General features: G+C 35.4%; 1 long non-coding RNA gene across 1 annotated transcript; it reads left to right on the top strand.

Annotated features, from left to right (window-relative positions):
- The first annotated feature begins 4,853 nt into the window (after positions 1-4,853).
- Positions 4,854-18,505, top strand: LOC118764657. Its single transcript, XR_005000475.1, has 3 exons — positions 4,854-4,988; positions 18,194-18,196; positions 18,490-18,505. It is a non-coding gene; the product is annotated as an uncharacterized LOC118764657 (long non-coding RNA).
- Positions 18,506-19,520: the final 1,015 nt, after the last annotated feature.

Raw genomic sequence — 19,520 nt, 5'->3', positions numbered from 1 at the left:
ATGTCTGGTTTAAAAGCTAAAGGGTTAATCAACTATGTTTATATGTGGCAAATAACAGCTCCCTCATCTAAGATACTTTTGAACAATTAACCATGTTCTGCAAAATATAATCCCTGCCCCACCAACATCCCACAAAAAAAATATAAAATAATAAAAACCAGTAAAAGAGAAAGTTTATTTCATGTCCAGTTAACTTCTCAACCACTCAGCCAGGCTAATATAAACTGACAAAGTCAAACGGTTCCTGTCACTATATACAGTACATTTCTCACACTGTTGGCAACAGAGAAAAACCTTATTAACTGTAACCTACTAGTAGCAGACTCCACATTGACTTCCTTCCAAAATCCCATCTGCAATGGTTTGAGGCCAGAAACTGTGAGTCTACTTGACCCAGAGAGCTTAACAGAGATATTCCATTATAGTTATTAGTACTTGCAATGATCACATTTATGCTTGTATCTGCATGGTATTAACTCAGTTCTAACATCCTTGTCAATACTAAATACATATAGTAGACATATTATTTTTCAAACTGCAGATATTGGGGCAGGGCTTGATTTAACAGTATGTACTTGAAAGTTTTTGAGATTAAACACTCTGAAAGTAGAAAATTGTGTCGGTACCCGAGGCTTTTTAATCTCACTAGTTTGAACCATTCAGTTCTATAAATATTTGCAGTAGAGTACTATATACACTATATAAAGTACTATATACATTGGATTAATATTTATAGTTTGGTGTTATATTTAAGTAGAAAGGTGGTGAATTGGTAGAATTGTTAGTATGCTGGGTGAAATGCTTAGTGTTATTTCATCTGTCTTTGTGTTCTGAGTTCAAATTCTCCCGAGGTCGACTTTGCCTTTCATCCTTTCGATAAATTAAGTACCAGTTACATACTGGGGTCAGTCTAATTGACTGGCCCCCTCCCTCAAAATTTCAGGCCATGTGCCTAGAGTAGAAAGGGTTATATTTAAGTGGAACTTGGAAAGGTATTGCCTACTTTTAATAAACTACATAAACACAAGATTGTTATGGTTTAACTCCAGGTCAGCCCTGATTGAGTAGACTTGTCATTCCATACACAGTATATCTAGAACTGCATTATCCAGTGTGCCTTATCTTTTAAGGCGGTAGGATGGGACATTAGGGTGATCTAGTTGCTATTTGTAGCATGTTGAACATCTGCATTGAGGTTTCTTCTCTGGTTTGTAAAAACAATATTATAAAGACAATGTGGTTATTAGAATCTTCATTGTGTGTGCATTTGTGTTGCGCACATGCTTGCGTAAGTAAAAACATGACTGTTAACAGATTTTCTTTTATTAATGTTTTTCTTTAGGATTTTGTGATTTATGGCTTGTTTGGAATAACAATCTTCTAAGATTCATTTCGCTATCAACATTTCAAGACCTTGGTTTTGTCTTCTGGATAAAATCACTTGACCTGACAGCTGGGATTGTCGTATTTAGATTTAAGACAGAAACTGTTTACATTTTCTGTTTTATATTGGTTCTGTCTTAATATTTTTAAATTTTCTAACCATAAATATTGTGTTTCTGAAACAGTACCCATTTAAAAGATATCAAAACTACGTAGTTTAACCCATTAGCATACAGATTACTCTGTCAAATGTATTGCGTATTTATTCACATTGTTTTGAATTAATCATCCATTATCTCATAGCTTTGAGATTTTAATGGGGTAAATGCTAATTTTTAGACTGATATTGTAGGGATGGTGTGAGAGGCCAGATCTGGCCAGTTTGAACATAAAACAAATAGAATATTTTGGCCAGATACTAAGGGGTTAAAGAATAGGTGTTCAATTACATTTATTTCTGCTTAACAAAATGAGGATTGGTGATTTATTAGTGTTCTACAAAGATTTCATAATATATTGTTTTATATTTTTTTTACTGCACCTTTAACAATTTCATATACAGTCTGGCCTATCATTTTCAGAGTTAGTAAGTAAAATATCTCCTGAGAGAGTAATATGAAATCTTGCTCAGCTAATTGGTCAAATCATTGAACAACTAAGAACATTAATGTTGCTGTTTAACCCTAAGATCAAGTACATTGAAACTACGACCTTTTTTTAGGCATTATGTATCTGTGACTATATATAATAGGTCTTTGAGGCGGCGAGCTGGCAGAAACATTAGTATGCCGGGCGAAATGCTTAGCAGTATTTCGACTGGCTTTATGTTCTGAGTTCAAATTCCGCCAAGGTCAACTTTGCCTTTCATCATTTCGGGGTCGGTAAATTAAGTACAAGTTATGCATTGGGGTCGATCTAATCGACTTAATCCCTTTGTCCTTGTTTGTCCCCTCTATGTTTAGCCCCTTGTGAGCAGTAAAGAGATAATATATAATAGGTCTTTCTCTTTTTAAATTGATAGTGTTAATTTGAAGGGCATTTGACTGCTATCTATAGCTGGTTGAACAGCATTGTAAATGCTTCTTCCACAATATATTTATAGTTGTTGGTCTCACTCATCAGCTGTCACTATACTTCAGAAATATCTGATTGAAACTAACTGGAGTTACTCAGCCAACCAAAACTGGTCAGTTCTGCACTGGACGCATATTACAAGGAGAACATTACTACAAAGAAAAACAGGAACAGTGAAGTGATTCTTAACAGAATTTCCTGCAACCTTGTTCTTGACCTGAACATGTTCAAAAATAATTCTGCAAGAGATTGTTCTTTCCATGAATTACTAGAGGAATTAAAACAAACTTAAATGATATTTTAATATGTTGTACTCGTTGGTGCTGCTATTAAACCAAATAATTAAATGTCTTTAGGTTGTTGTTTAACCCCAGGTCAGCTCTGATTGAGCAGACCTGTGATCAAAGACACTCAAGCCTTGCATCTGGTCTTTTTTTTTTCTTTTTCGGACAGTTTATCTAGAATTGCAGCATCCAATGTGTTCTGTTTAAAAATATTGTATTTAGGATGATTTGGCTGCTATTTCTAGAAGTGACTGTGCAGTGGCTTCATTGTTATATGCCACAGCACCTGTGCTGGTGCCAGATAAAGAGCACCCAGTATATTCTGTAAAGTGGTTGGCATTAGGAAGGGCATTCATCCACAGAAACCATGCCAAAAGCAGACGGTTGGAGCCTGTTGCAACCTTCAAACTTGCCAGCTCCTGTCAAACCATCCAACCCATGCCAGCTTGGAAAGCAGACATTAAATGATGATAATGATGATATATGTCTCATCATTACATAAATTGTGTGCATATTTTTATTGGTTAAAATAGAATAAGCAGTTTCTCTGTTTGATACATTAACAAATGAGTATTTAAGCTTTAGTCAGCATGTTGTATGTCAAATAGTCTAGCCATTGTTTAAGCCCAAGTCTGCACTGTCTGAGCAAACGTAAGTCCAGAAATGCTCCTATCATACTCCTGTTTTTTTAAAACATAGGACAATATTATCTTATGTCCAGGCTTTTCTGAAACAGTAGAATGTGCTTTCAAGGAAGTATAACCCTATCTCTGTTTCCTAGTCACCATCAGTTGCCACACTTCTTTCATAACTATATTCATAATTTTCTTTTTTTTTTTTCTGCTTTTCATTCTCTATTTTTTCTTCTCTTCTCCTTCCATCTCTTTTAACGAAGGACAAATGCTCTAAACATCAATATCTCTTCCTCTACATCACAGGATAATGCATTGACTTTGAACTACCACTTGTTGTTTTTTTTTATTTTTTATTCCCTCTTGCTTTTGCTTGTATTATGCTTTCTGGGTATATGCAAACTATACTGATATGGACCGTACCCAGATTGCACCGATTTGAACACATTCCTTTGTACAATACGGCCACACCCAAATAACTATAAATGCCATACTCGTAGAACAATAGTCTAGAATAGTTCCAAATTAATATTTAATGCTTATTAGCATGGTCGGGCTTTTAGAACAGATGCAACTTACACTACTATTAACTGAAACTTATCTAATGTATTATGTATCGCTTGTGGATATAAATTTATGTAAATATTAATGTATGTTTGCATAAATGTGTGTGCGTATACATTACTAAATGCATGGTCATGCAATCATACATATGCAGACATGCATACACTCGTGGCTAACAAAAATATATGTATTCCTGGTTGAGCTGACCTCATCCTTCACATATCTTGTGTTTTCAGGATTTGTTGTTGTTGTTGTTCAGCTCCCTATCAGTCATGTTCCAACAGATGTATAATCAAAAGCATTCCAACTGTGGCCACCATGTCTCAGTTTTACAACAGTAGAGTGAGATTTGAAGAAAATGAAACTGCTATTTTTAGCAGATCAAGTGACCATATAGAGGTACTCAGACATTACTTGTGTTGACTAGCAGCTTGTGACCATTTCTTATATCTATAAATCTATAAATATTTCTGTGATGCAATGATTGATTATCATCATCACTATCTTAACATCCATTTTCTCCATTTCTTGCATGAGTCTGGTAAATTTTGTTCTAGGTTTTCTGTGGTTGAATGCACTTCCTATTGTCAACCCTTGCCTGTTTCTGAGCAAGGTAATATTTCCCCCAGTCTTTGAACATAAACAGCACAGTAGCTAGATATGTTTTCATAGAGGATAGCAAACAAGCGACACAGGTTGTATGACTGAGGTATTTGTTTGCAATTAGCATGTGATGTTGAGACAAGAAGACATGAACTGGCACTCATTTGGGTTTCAGTTGATCAGGTTATAAAATTAAAGAGCAAGTGGTTAAGCACTCCACAGACACACAGACACTTAACATACTTCTCAGGGAGATTCAATGTGATACAGAATGTTACAAGGCTGGCCCTTCAAAATACAAGTAATATACTCATTTCTGTCAGCTGAGTGGACTGGAGCAACAGGAAATAAGTGTCTTCTTCAAGGATACAATGTGCCCCTGGGAATTGCACTCATGGCCTTATGATCATGTGCCAACTATCCTAACTACTAAGCTATGCATCTTCACGTAGAAGAGCTGAGCACCCACACACACAGAGGACTTCATCTCACCTACATTCATTTTTGGTTATGTTTCTAAATCTGGTTGCTCTTCCTATCACCAATCACTACAGAGTGTACTGGGTGCATTTTATTATGGTATCAGCTGTTGAGAGGTAGCCATATTCTCAAGAGACATGACTACTTCTGAGGGAACCCTGCAACCTCATATATCTGCTTGCTCACTAGCTTCTTTGTAGAGTGAGAATCATGAATGTGATAGAGGTATGAATGGTATTGATGAGAGAGGGTGGAGTGACAGCAGGACTCAGTATTCAAAACAGCACAACCATCATCATCATCATTTTAATGTCCACTTTTCCATGCCTGCATGGGTTGGACTGAATTTGTTGAAACAGATTTTCTCTGGTTAGAAGCCCTTCCTGTTAGAAACTCCTCATCTGTTTCCAAGCAAGATAATACTTTCTCATAGCCAGATATCTTTTTTTCACAGACAAGTGGAAATGAACAACCTCACATGTATGATAATAATGTTTGTTTACAATCATCACACGAGGTCTAGACACAGTTACGCACACACACACACACACACACATTCAGTGGGGTTCTTTCAGTTTCCATCTATCAAATCCACTCACAGGGCTTTGGTCTGCTGAGGGGTCTAGTATAAAACTCTTACCCAAGGTGTCACACAGTAGGACTGAACCCAAAACCATATTGTTGAGAAGTAAACTTCTTAACCACACAGCCATACTGAATGCAGTAATTTGAAATCACTATTATAACAGATTTTATTGGACCATCATCACCAATATTTTTCTGGATTCTTCTGTACATACAAATGATTATATATAATTTACCAGGGTAGTTTTTAAATATGCCCTGTTGGGCCTCACAGAGGCAAAGTGGTTGAGTACCTTTCAAGCATTGGGCTTGACAGAGGCAAAGTGACTGAATTCCTTTCAAGCATTGAGCTTTTCGAATGTTGGCCCTAACGGAGGTGAGGTGGCTGAGTTCCTTTCAAGCAGGCCTCACGGAATCACGGTGGCCGAGTTCCTTTCAAACAGGCCTCACAGAGGTGAGGTGTCTGAGTTTCTTTCGAGCATTGGGTTTCATAGAGGCAAAGTGTCCAAGCTCCTTTCGAGTGTTGGGTCTCATGGAACCAATGACCAAGACCTTTGGCATTATGTCATCCTTGAGAAAACCCATCAATCCGAGCAAAATTGCAGTCATGGCAGATACTGGTGTCACGTAAATGGCACCTGTGCTGATGGCACATAAAAGCACCCATTACACTCTTGGAGGCTGGTGTTAGGAAGGGCATCCAGCCATAGAAAACCATGCCAAATCAGACTGGATCCTAGTGCAACCTTCCAGCATGACAGCCCGGTCAAACCGTCCAACCCATGCCAACATGGACAACAGACATTAAATGATGATGATGATATTGTATTTCAGACTCAAAAGCCCATCAGGAGAAGTAAAAGCCAAGAAATGTTTGCCTAAACAGTATTGGTTAAAGACCTTTAGTTGATGAAATATGTAAAAGTTATTAAACTTTTTCCTGTCTGTGTTGTAAGAAGCTCTCCGTCTTCACTATTTTGTTTTTTTACTTCATTACCACAATGCTTCAAGCAACCTACAATGCTCTTATTTCAGTTTTTATTCAATATATTTATGAAGTAGGACTTGCAATAAGGCTATTTTCAGAGTAGAAAACATTTACTAACACAGTGAAATTAAATTACCCATTCATTTTCTATATTTTATTCATAATGATATCATACTGGGTCATTGTGACATTTTCAGTTATACTTTTGTTGTAATTTGTGTACAGTTGTTTGCTTTACTACATCAGAGCAGGAGCTATGCACTGAAACTGGGTAACTATAGAGGCTAAAAAAAACTGATGGGCTGAGTCTTAAAAGTAGGTGAGAGAATTCAAACAAAGTGAGCATAGAATATCTTAGATAAAATTGTTGTTTTAGGTTTGTCACATGCAACCATAGATGCCAAATTTCTTGACTGTTGCAAGAAATATAACAGATATTCTAAGCCAAGGCTATTTGACAGAGTTCCACATGTTGTTATGTCGTGGGTGCTGAGAAAGCTAAGAAAAAAAATGAATGGCTCATGAATCATTGAAGCCTTGTATGAAGGATGTTGTAAGCAAAGTGAGTTTAGGTGGTGAGCTCTGTGATGCCTTGGAACTTTTATAGACAGATGAACCCTATTACAGAATAAGTTAAAATACTACTAGAACAGTTCCAAACCTGGAAGAATATTCTAGAGTATAAAGTTCCTATTAGTAACAAAATACACAAAATCCTAGTACCATCTGGAAAGTGACTATATTTGATATATATATATATATATATATATAAAGAGAAACAGCTAGAAACACAAAACTGTGTACTTAGTGCAAACAGTGAATAAACAAAAGGTACTATTATATCTCTGGCAGACAGACAGCATGAGGTCCTAGATTTGAGATTCACCAGCCGGAGCACTTAAGAAATAAAGTCCATGTATTGTTCACATGGCTCACTAGATGTCATTGATAGTTTTGATTTATCAGCATTACCCTAGCATAATTTATGTCACCCAAATAATTATCTAGGTGACATATTTTGTGCTGACATGTATACAGAGAAAGCATAGTTACCAGAGGGAAGAGAAGTTAAAGGAATTGTTGCTTTTGTTGGCAACATAGGGCTTTTCTTTTTATGCCATAAAAGGCATGTGTACAGAGCATGATGCTGCATGTGAAACTTGGGTATTGAATATGTTAAAATTTATTGAGAGGTAGAACAGTATGTTCTGTTGATTATGTAAAAGTGTCAGTTTGCAACAAAGATAGTTGAGAAAGCAGCTAGATATTATAGATATCAGAAACATCCTTCAGTTAGTGTTGATTGTGCATAAATTGTTTTTGAGGAAGACCAGCTATTGGCATGCAAGTCTCCCCTCTTCATTTCAGTGATGTTTATCTGAGAGAAGGTCTACTACCTTGGGCTGGTGATAGAGCTTAGCACTAGTGTCATTCTTGGCATTGTGGTCAGAACATAAGGAGCCAGAAAAGATACCATAAGGCATCTTGCCCAATCATTTAACAGTTACGTCAATCAACCATCCATCCTGGCTTGGTACTTTTTTTTTTTATTGACCCTGAAAGAATAAAAGGCAAACTTGATCTTGCTGGGATTTTAGTTCAGAGCAAAGAGTTAGAACAAATACTGTGAGTTAGTCTAGCCAACACTTTAACAACTCTACCAGTTTGATGCTTTCAGTTACATGTGCAAAAGAAGTGTTGTTACTGGCATTTGTCTTACCCCAGGTCAACCCTAATTTAGCAGACGTTATTAAAAGTACTTAAGCTCATTTGTGTGGCTGAAATGTGTGCTGCTTGGAACAACCCTTGAGTTTGCATCCCCTTTCCCTCGAACCCTAAGCTTATAAAGCAGACCCAAAAGTGCTGCTTTGATTAAAGCATTGCTCTGGCCTCACCCAGTCACACTACTGTTTCATCTATGCCCATCCTGTATTTAATCGAGGACAGAGGTTCTCAACATGGGTAGTACCACCACCACCACCACAAGGGAGCACTGGGCATGTTGAAGGGAATGTTAGTCTTTAGGGAGTTATGAGGTAACAACATACTAAGTGTTACCTATAGTAGTAATTACACCATACATGATAAAACGATTACTTTTATCATGTGTATTTTTAATGATCATTAAAATAAAATGAGATCTCATCAGGCACAAGGAAGTCATTAACTTGCAATGTATAAAGTTAATTAACAACTTTAGTCTTTATCAGTCTTTTTATCATTTCACTGTTAAAAGCTTATACTATCCAGTTTTAGAGTAAAATTTATAAATTATCATTCATTTTAAGTTAATTCGGTCATGATACTGCACTTAACATTTAGGTGGCTGCTTGGCATAACAACTTCATAAAGGGTTGGGTCTACAAAAAAATGTTTAAGAATCACTGCTCTAGGATTATATGATTGAATTATCTAATGTATCCTTCCTAATTATCTAATGTATCCATTTTTTTTATCCAGTAGATGTAATTTGAGGTGGAATTTGGTTACTTTTTCTTTAGCAGGTTGAGTAACCACATAGAGGGCCTCTCTGTTGACCGGTCAACCAATATAGATATGGACAACACTTTCTGGAAGTGAGTGGGAAACTGATGTGTACTGAGGGGGAGAGAGAGAGAGAGAGATGAGGTTAGATCTCAAGATGCTGAACTTCAGAAATTATACGACAGAACCAAGTGGAATGGAGATGTACTGAGCTCCGGTTATATGAAGCCCAACTCATAATAGAAAAATGGACATTTACCCTTTGCCTGTCCAAAGCAGTTTCATAAGCTTATCCTAAACATCCATGCTTTTTCTTTCTTTTTTTTATATTGAGAATTTTAGTTAGGTCTTGTTTTATACTTTCTAAGTATATATGGTTTCCTTTCATAAGTGCCAAGTTACTCTGGTGGTTGAGAAAAAGGAAGAAAAGAGTAGGGGATGTGTATCATATGATGCATGGATGCCAGGGAAATATTTTCAGTGTATTACATGACATACAGCTCAAGGCAACAATAAAGGGGATGGTGTTGAATATTTCTCATAAAGACATAATAGAGAATTATTTTCATATATTTATATATAATTTTTATGAAATATATTTGATGTGACTGAATTAGTAGAGAAGGAGAATATAGTAACATGCTGTTTGGCCTGATGTTCTGTCTTAGAAAGGTAGATGGTAAGTGGGGTTATTTTTGATTTAATATTCTTCTAAACCAGAATGTGAAAGATTTAATTTATAAGGTTTTAAATTCTTTTATGAAGTAATTGAACTAACTTTCATAGACAATATGTTGCTCGTAGTCTACAAAGAAATCCTTAAAACTGATTTTTGTGTTCTTGACAATTTTTACTTTTGTCTATTCTTTTCCATTTTCTCCTATTTTTAGTAACTATTTTTAAGTTCAAGGAAAATTTCAATAGCTTATGGAGAGGTCAAAACAAGAGAAACAAAACCGTGTATTATTTCTTTTCATAATTCTATAGAAGCCTCAAAACAATGGTGGTTGTTGTTGTTGTTATTTAACCCCAGGTCAGCTCTGTTCGAGCACAATGCATTTCGACTGTCACTATCTCGTCACTTTTTTTTTTCTACCATGTCTGTAAATTCAAGACTACCCTTACTCAGTTTTAAGATAGTAAGGCGTGAGTTAAGGGGTTTTGGCTGCATTTTATTTGGCAGATCAAGCGACCACATAAGGGCCTCTTTATTGGCTTACAACGGCGAATATCAACTGCTTGAGTGGCTGACAAATTTATAATGGTTCATATACAAGCTGCGATAATTTGAATTGATGTTCAAGACTTCTTATAATGCAATAGAAAGAATAAGATGTGTAAAATATCTAATTATGAATTATAGAAATACTCAATGGAGGAATATTCAAAATCTTTTATTCGTTAGCCCCTTAACAGTTGTAATCGAGTACGAACAAATGTTCCAGCCGTGCCCATCCTATATTTTAATATTTTTCAGGTGTAGTGTATCCATAATCACCTAATACATTGCATCCTTCTTTTTTTTTTATAATTACAGTTAGGAATGATTTGAAGGGAACGTTATTGCTGGTTCTAGTAGTTCGTTTTCCGGTGTAGATGTTCCCTGTCTCCATGTCCCCATCACATATTAAGTTCTAAATTTGTTTTTACTCTAAGATAACGTTGTTTTTTTTTATAATGATTATAAACACCTAAATTGCAAAGATGAAGAAAATATTTTAAAAAAGAATAACATACTACCATTTATTATTTTTTTCCCCATCACTACCGCCATCGTCATCTTCCTTACTTTCGTTGTCCTTTGTTCGTTTTGTCCTTCTTCTTTGCCCACTCTTCTCTCCTTTATAAAATCTATGGATATTTTATACTGTGATAATGTTACTCTGAACTTTCCAAATGGAAACGTTACAAAGAAATTATTTTAAAAATCTGCCGGTCAAACCGAAAAGATTCGAAACTTTTTTCATTATATAAATTAAGACTATTAAGTCATTAATAAGTAAATTTATATAATTTCCTCTTTTTTTCTATCATTATTATTTGGGGAGGGGTGGGGATACTTGAGAATATTGTTTATGACAACCTGACCTAAGACTTTTGGCAACGATTTTACAAAAGAAAAAAAACGAATTAACTAATATAGACTATTATCTTTATTTTTTAAAGATGGGTACTCTTCCCGTGGGTATGAAAATTTGTGTGTGTGTGCATATATATATATATATATATGTATATCTTGCAATTATACAAATGCACCATCTTTTACATTTCTACCAAATCTTATTAAAGCTATATAAAATTTGTATAAAAGTAAAATGCCATATTTTTGTCTTCTTGTGTGTGTGTGTGTGCATAAACATTTAATTTCTTTCTGTGGCAATACTTCAACTGGATATTTTGAGATTGGTATAATTTAGAAAAAGAATATTCCATATTTAAAATGTAAAAATGACGACTATACTGTTTTAGAGACAAATATCGAAGAATAACCATTTTTATACTCCAGAACACCGGTCGTACTTTTTACACATTCATATTTAAGTTTAAATGACGATACCCTGCCCATCTGTTTTATTCTTGAGAAGACAAGCAAAGAATACAGAAAATGATAAATTAGTAAAGATATTCCAGATCAAACAAGGGAAGAACCATATAGTTCCAGTATGCGTGGAAACAAAGGAATGACGGGTTCCGATATGGCTTAAAATTTATCTAGGTAGTAGGAAACAAAATCTCATAAAAACATGAAGATATCCTACACCAGAATAACACACACACACACACGCACAGAGCAAAAGTAGTATATTTTATTTACTAAATCCCTTCAAAATATCAATACGTTGAAAGCCTGGAAGTCTTCTTTTTTTTCGATAACTTCAGAATTGAAAAAAAAGGGGACATGCTAGTTTTTCGTTCTATGATATTTTCGTTTGGGTATGAAGGTCTCATTCAACGGCACTTCACTATTTTCACCTAGATTATAATGATGTTGCTCCCTACAAATCTTTTAGATCACTGGTGTTTCAAGAATATATAACAGCATCAACTGCAATGTTTCTGCAATACTATTATTACCTCATTATAAACTACATTTATAGTTCTAGAAATTACATTAAATTCCTGTAGAAATTCAATGAATGCATTCATCAACAATAAAGGTCCCTGGAAGAATCAGGGGAGGCAATAAACTGAAATTTATGTAATTTTGATATTAAGCTTTTGGCTTCAAGAAAATATTTTAAGATTAAATCGTGTGTCGAAACAGATGTTATACCTTAAGGTCAGTTTGTCAATAAAGGCACAACAACTGGTTTTATTTTTCTTACTAGGAGAATCGTTCGCACGCCGGGGAAAAATGTTTCGTCCGTCATTTACGTTCTGAAATCAAATTCGGCCGAGGTCGATTTTGCCTTATATCCTTTTGGAGTCGATAACTAAATATCAATTGAGCACTGGATTCGACTACCCGCTTCTGCCAAATTACTGTTTTTGTGTGCAAAAAACCTCATCTGCAGCTGCTAAGCAAAAGGAACCTTTGAGCTTAAAGTTAAACATACCTTAATGTGAGTGGCATGTTAAACACACTGGTCGCTCGTGTTACAATAAGGAAAGTTTTACGATCTGGACTTTGACGAAAATTAAAAGGATACGTTTATTTTTGTTCTACAAATTACAACCCTAGCCATTTCTGACGTACCTAATATAAACCGATGTTTGCATCAATTAAACGATTTCCTGCTGTTCTCCTTCAGTCCAAAGAATATTGGATAATTTTTTTTACTATCACACTCGTCTCACTTTGAAGTTGAAATGTATGTTGTTCCTCTGATTTGTTATGTGTTTTTAAAGAATCTGACAATCAAAACAGTTTGGGGTTTTCTTTTGAGGAAGCGACATAATTAAAAGTAACCGCCAATATGCAGGAAATGTAAAAAAAAAAAAATTTTAATCGACTTGAATTACCGAAACGAATCAGTAAATACTTTGAAATAGGTTATTGTAGGCTTCTGTTTTCATTTCTCAGCACCGCGTTAACATTTAATTAACTTATTAAGCTAGCATTGTTGAAAATAGGGCATTTCTTATTAGGAAACAAAGTAACTCATAAGAAAAGGGAAATAAAAATACGATTGTTTTAATGAAAGTTTTCAAAACAGACATTTTTGAATGGAGACGTTTGTATCCCACAACAGGGGTTAAACAAGATCAGAACAAATATTCAGCATGTAATGACGTATAAGAGACGGAATCTCCAATGTCGAAAACTTAGAAATCGGAAGACAGTTTTGAAAGTAAAAAATACTAAAAGTTTGCGGCTGATGCATAATACACTTATTTTGAAACGTTTACATATTCGATTCGGTCAATCTTTTACATTCCCGTCATATTTCGTGTTTATAGGCGCAGGGGTGGCTGTGTGGTAAGAAGCTTACTTCCCAACCACATGGATCGGGGTTCAGTCCCACTGCGCAACACCTTGGGCAAGTGCCTTCTATCTATAGCCTCAAATCGAGTGGATTTGGTAAAGAGAACCTGAAAGAAGCCCGTTGTGTATATATATATGTATGTGTGTGTGTGTGTGTGCTTATTTATCCCCTCACCATTACTTGACAACCGATGTTGGTATGTTTATGTCCCCGAAACTTAGGGGTTCAGCAAAAGAGACCAATAGATTAAGTACTAGGCTTACAAAGAATAAGTCCTGGGGTCGATTTCTTTGACTCCAGAACGGCTGCAGTCAAATGTCTGAAATGTGTAACAGAGTATATGTATATATATATATATATATAATTGAGATTCATTTGAATTAGGTACTTAAGTTGAAGCACCAAGTCAGTGCAGTATTATCCGTACAATAATAATAATAATAATTGTGTACAGTGCTCAGGTGCACTACAACTCTTCTAAAGTGTATATATAATCAGGTGTAGTTTCGGCGGATTTCGGAAAGCATGAGGGCCTTAAAGGATGTAGTGTCATGGCAGTCAACAACTCAAAGTAAGGTGAATAAAATCAAAATAAGCAACAGGATATCAAGAAGTGATGCAGTACAACTGTTTCCAGTGGCTCAATTTAATTGAACAGTACAATCATTACATCAGTTTAAATGCAAAGCTTATCTTCAGCTGCACAAATAAATAAATTGAATTTTAATCAGTTGGACACATTAATATAATTTTACTCAAATACTCTAATAGAGCAAGGAGATAGCAAAAATCCATGTTGTCGCTATTGTAGCTAAGAATATACTAGTAGTATAGATTGAAAAAGGATTAGAGATCTATACAAATCAAATTTTTAGGTATAAAAAATGGAGGTGGAATTAGCACAGAAGTATGTCTATAACATTTCAATTTAAGAGGGAGTTTAATAAAAATGATTTTAAAAAATTATATAAAGAAAAATATTACTGGAGGAGGTAGTGCTGCCCTGGATGAAGAGGGTGGCTACTGAAAAATCCTATGTCTGGAAAGAGAACTTTGCATCATACCACACAAGCAGGAGAACTCAGTCATGGCTGACAATTTCTGTAACCACATCACCCCTAACATCTGGCCACCTGATTCCCCAGACTGCAACCCCCTTAACCATTATACGTGGGGCACAGTTGAGGTGCCTTGTAGCACACACTCAAAATGAACTGAAGGCAAATATTATGGCAGTATTGACCAACTTAAACAAGGAGACCATCCAGAAGAGTTGCAGGAGATTCCAAAGTTGTCAGGAGGCTGTGGTTGAAGCCAGTGGCTATTTTATTGAATAAATTTACCCTTTAGTATTTCAAGATATTTTTCTGTAATTTTGGTAAATATATCTGTTAAAATGAGATGTCAGCATTATTTTCATTTTTGCGTAATTTAGACAACAGTTTATTCACCGCATCCTGTGTATACACACACACACAGACACACAAATGATGCTGCTCTTCGATTAAGTGCAAGTGCACTTATGTTTCCCCCTTAACATAATTATCTAATACGGTTGTGCCTATTGAATTACAAATACAGTCTATACCACGTGAGCTTCCTTACAGTTTCTGTCTATTGAATTTCACTTCAAAAATATGGGTCAGCCCATGTGTGTGTGTATGTATGTACATATTGCGTAACAAATTTGTTCTCGTGAATATGCATTGTGTTTAGAGAACTTGGCAGGATCACTAGAGCATCAAGCACTGCCTTTCATTTCTCCGGAGGGTTGATATAAGCGACTGTTTCTCCTGTACCTCATCCCTCCCCGACAACACAACATCAGGCCTTGTGTCTTTGTTAAAAACAAATACTTGTAAGCAATCCTGTGAAAGATTACAAATGTTTTACGATTCCACTTACTTGTCTGTTGCTATGTTGTGCATAAACGATTGCTAAATAAATAAATAAATAAATTAGTAATAATAATGATAATAATCATAGTAATATAATAATAATAATAATAATAATAATAATAAGCAAGTAAGGATAGAAGAATGGCAGGTTTTTCTGTCTGGTGATAATCAATGTGAGAGTGGTTCAAGGTTCAAGTCGTTTCTAACTTGTAAAAGTTATGGTGACATTTATTCAACATTCCAAAGATATGCCGATTTCAGTTAGTTGGAATGCCATATTTAATGCAGCAGTTGCATTATGTCCAATTTGTCAGCAGTGTTTTTCACGCCAGCCATATCTGTTGCTAGACAAAATACGCAGTAAATTCTTGTTTACTTGTCATATGTTTACATGTATTTGGAGATTGGATTTCATTTAAACGTGTGTGCGTGTGTGTCTGTCTGAGTTTATATATATATGCACACACACATATATGCACCCATGAGTGTACAGTGTGTGTATGGTATGGATGTGTGTGTGTATGCATATATATATATACATATATATGTATATATATATATATATGTGTGTATGTATATTATATATATATATATGTCTGTGTGTGTGTGTATGTATATATATATATATATATATGTCTGTGTGTGTGTGTGTGTGTATATATATATATATAATATATATATATATATATACACACACACATACACATATATGCAGTTGTCTGTGTATTTGTGTAGGTAGGTATATGCATATGTACAAGCAATATATGCATGCATGTATGGTATGTATATGTTTGAGTGTGTGTGTGTTCATGCTCTGCTGTATTTCTTTATGTGTTTGTGTTCTTTTTTCTTAATGCTATTGTAAATTATACGAAAAATATATTTTTAAATAAGAATATTTTAATCTTAAACAAAACCATCCTGTTGTTGTTGTTATTATTACTATTATTATTATTATTATTATTATTATTATTTTAACTTCATTTGATCAGAGGAAACAAACAGTCTTACAGTGCTACACCCTTCCTGCACTGTGGACAACACCCAGTTACAAAGATGCTTGCAAATGCTACACCTCCCATTTTCTGATTATCTTTCATGATGTATAACTCGTATCATGGACAAAATTGCATTTTAGCAGACTATATACACTTTCTGTGTCAACACATTTCGGTTGTTGACCTTCCTTCTGGGAAGCAAAAGTGCGATCAACATTGGAATATATGAACCAGCTTGTTAGTCTCTCTGTGTGAATACTTCGTCCCGCTAGAAGCAGCAGCTTAATCTCTTTCAAATTACGTCTTACTGTCTGGGGAAAGAAGCAGACACATTGGATGATGTAGTGTTAATCATTATCATCATCATTTAATGTCTGTTATCCGTGCTGATAAGGGTTCGATAATTTGATAGGATCTAGCAAACCACAGGGGTGTGCTGGGTTCTGATGTCAACTTTGGTAGAGTTTCTACAGCTGGATGCCCTTCCTAATGCCAACCACTCTATAGCATTTACTGAGTGCTTAGTAGCATAGTGAAGATAGCTGAATTATGTCCCTTTGATGAGATAGGCCACTTTGACAAAGTATAGAGTTTTCACATAGAATGTCAACTGCAGTCTAAGAATTCTTGAAAGAAGTTACATATGCAACTCCTGCTCCCCAAATAATTCTTTCTAATTTTGACACAAGACCAACTCCTTTTTTTGACCTTTGAAAGGACGAAAGGCAAAGTTGACCTTGGTTATCTGAACTCAGAACATCCCTGCCTCCCTATTAACAAATGGAAACTTGTTAATCATGTTGACATGAAATAACTAAGTTATACTATCAATTTTTTTTTTGTCAAGGGGAAAGGTAATGTCTATGATTCTTCAGTAGGGCCTCCAAGATTGGTGGGGAGAGAGAAGGTCTGCCCAAAGTATTTGTCTCTGGGTAGATTCTTCTTATTGATCATTGATTAGATCTTCTGCTTGCTCAGAATTGACCTAGGGCTAAACAACAGCAATTTTCAATTCATTTACTTGTCTGTAATATCCAGAAGTAAGGCTTCGTCTTTCAACAGCCTAACACTGCAAAACTAATATATCCTTGTTTATTATGGGTGTCTGGTCCCCACCCACCAAAAAAAAGATACTGTGTCAAAAGAATCAGTGATAAAGGAATAATAGAACGTATGGAAAATAGGTTTCGAACATGGCAGATGCCAGTGCCGCCTGACTGGCGTCCGTGTTGGTGACACATAAAAGCACCAACTGATCGTGGCCGTTTGCCAGCCTGTTCTGGCCCCTGTGCCAGTGACATGTAAAAAATGCCCACTATACTCACAGAGTGGTTGGCGTTAGGAAGGGCATCCAGCTGTAGAAACACTGCCAAATCAGACTAGAGCCTGGTGCAGCCTCCATGGCTTACCAGACCCTGGTTGAACCGTCCAACCCATGCTAACATGGAAAACGGATGTAAAATGATGATGATGATGATGATGATGATTCCAAGTTCCTGAGTTATCCTTAGCATTATGGATGGCTAGTGTGGCATGCTTCTGCTGTCCAAGTAAAACTGTTCACTAATCACTAACATGTGTTACCACAGATCAATTTGTGATAAGAATAGCACAGCTCACAATTGTGTGTGCGATGTTTACAAGGATTAGTGATAAATGAATCTGTAATAAACAAGGATAGATGCACTGAAGATTCAAGCAGATGTTGAAGTAGAGGCAAAAATAAACAAAGCTTTGTTGTGCTCCCAATTCATAAACCATGAGATCAGATCCTCCTTAGATGTTTTGTTGAGTCTGTTATCAAGACAACTTTATATCTCAGTTTACTTTGCTATAAAGAAACAGATATTCTAGGAATGCTGTTGATGGTAGACTTGTATCCTTTCCAAGAGGAAATTCGTCTCTCCTCTGTTTTAAAGAGTTAATCATCATTTTTAGGAGTCTGTGTCATCTGGAGATAATTATTCAGGCGTGGCTGTGTGATAAGAAGCTTGCTTCTTAACCACATCGTTCCAGGTTCAGTCCCACTGCATGGCACCTTGGTCAAGTGTCTTTTACTATAGCCTCAGGCAAGCCAAAGCCTTGTGAGTCATACACACACACACCCGTATGTATGTATAGATATATCTGTGTGTCTGGTGCTGGTGTGTTTATGTCCCCGTAACTTAACAGTTCAGCAAAGGAGACCAATAGAATAAGTACTAAGCTTTAAAATTAGTCCTGGGGTCGATTTGTTTTGACTAAAACCCTTCAAGGCCATGCTCCAACCTGGGCAGTCAAATGACTGAAAAAAGTAAGAGGTAAAATGTGTGTATATTTTAACCCTTTCAGCATGTAAACTGGCCATATCAAGCCCTAATATTCTACTTGTTGCTAGCCCCTTACACCTATCTTATAATGTCATTCTAAAAATAAACAATTGCATCATTGAAATTTTGAATCTATGAGATAATGCATGATTAACTCAAAAAAAACATGAATAGATAAGCATTTCATTTGATATAGTAGTCTGAATGCTAATGGGTTAATGCCTATCTTTAAAATGCTAGGTTGATTGTGAACATATAATTCAGCTTTCAGCTTCTTTTTTTTTCCTTCTTATTTTTATTTATTTACTTATTTATTTTTTTTTTTTTTACAAAACTGTTTTCCCAATCTTATTTCACTGTCTGGCATTCATTGAGTGAATGAGTCTGCAACATTTTTCAAAGCACTGTTTTATTATTATCTTTTTTTTTTTTTTCTTTTCTAATTATACTAAACCAATCAACTGTGGTGTGTGAGCAGAATCATATTTTAAACTAAGACAATAGAGAAATGTCTTGCCTGAAGACATACTCTAATACCTTCAACAACTTTTGATGTGATTACTGATCACTCTTGCACCGTCTTAATTACTCAGCCAACATGTTGTGTATTGTTTTCTTTTTGCTTTTTATCCATTCACATTTTTCAAACCAGTATATTATACACCTTTGCTGCTGGGAAACCCACTATTTCTTAATTAATTATACATTTTAATGATTTTATTTGATTGCTAGACATGATTAGAAAGGACTCTAAACAACTTTAACCCTCTAACACTTACAGCTTATAATAATAATTCTTGATGCTTCACGT

The sequence above is a fragment of the Octopus sinensis genome, linkage group LG1 (assembly GCF_006345805.1).
Source record: "Octopus sinensis linkage group LG1, ASM634580v1, whole genome shotgun sequence".
In the NCBI taxonomy this organism is placed as follows: Eukaryota; Metazoa; Mollusca; class Cephalopoda; order Octopoda; family Octopodidae; genus Octopus; species Octopus sinensis.
This window is presented reverse-complemented; position numbering and strand designations above follow the sequence as displayed.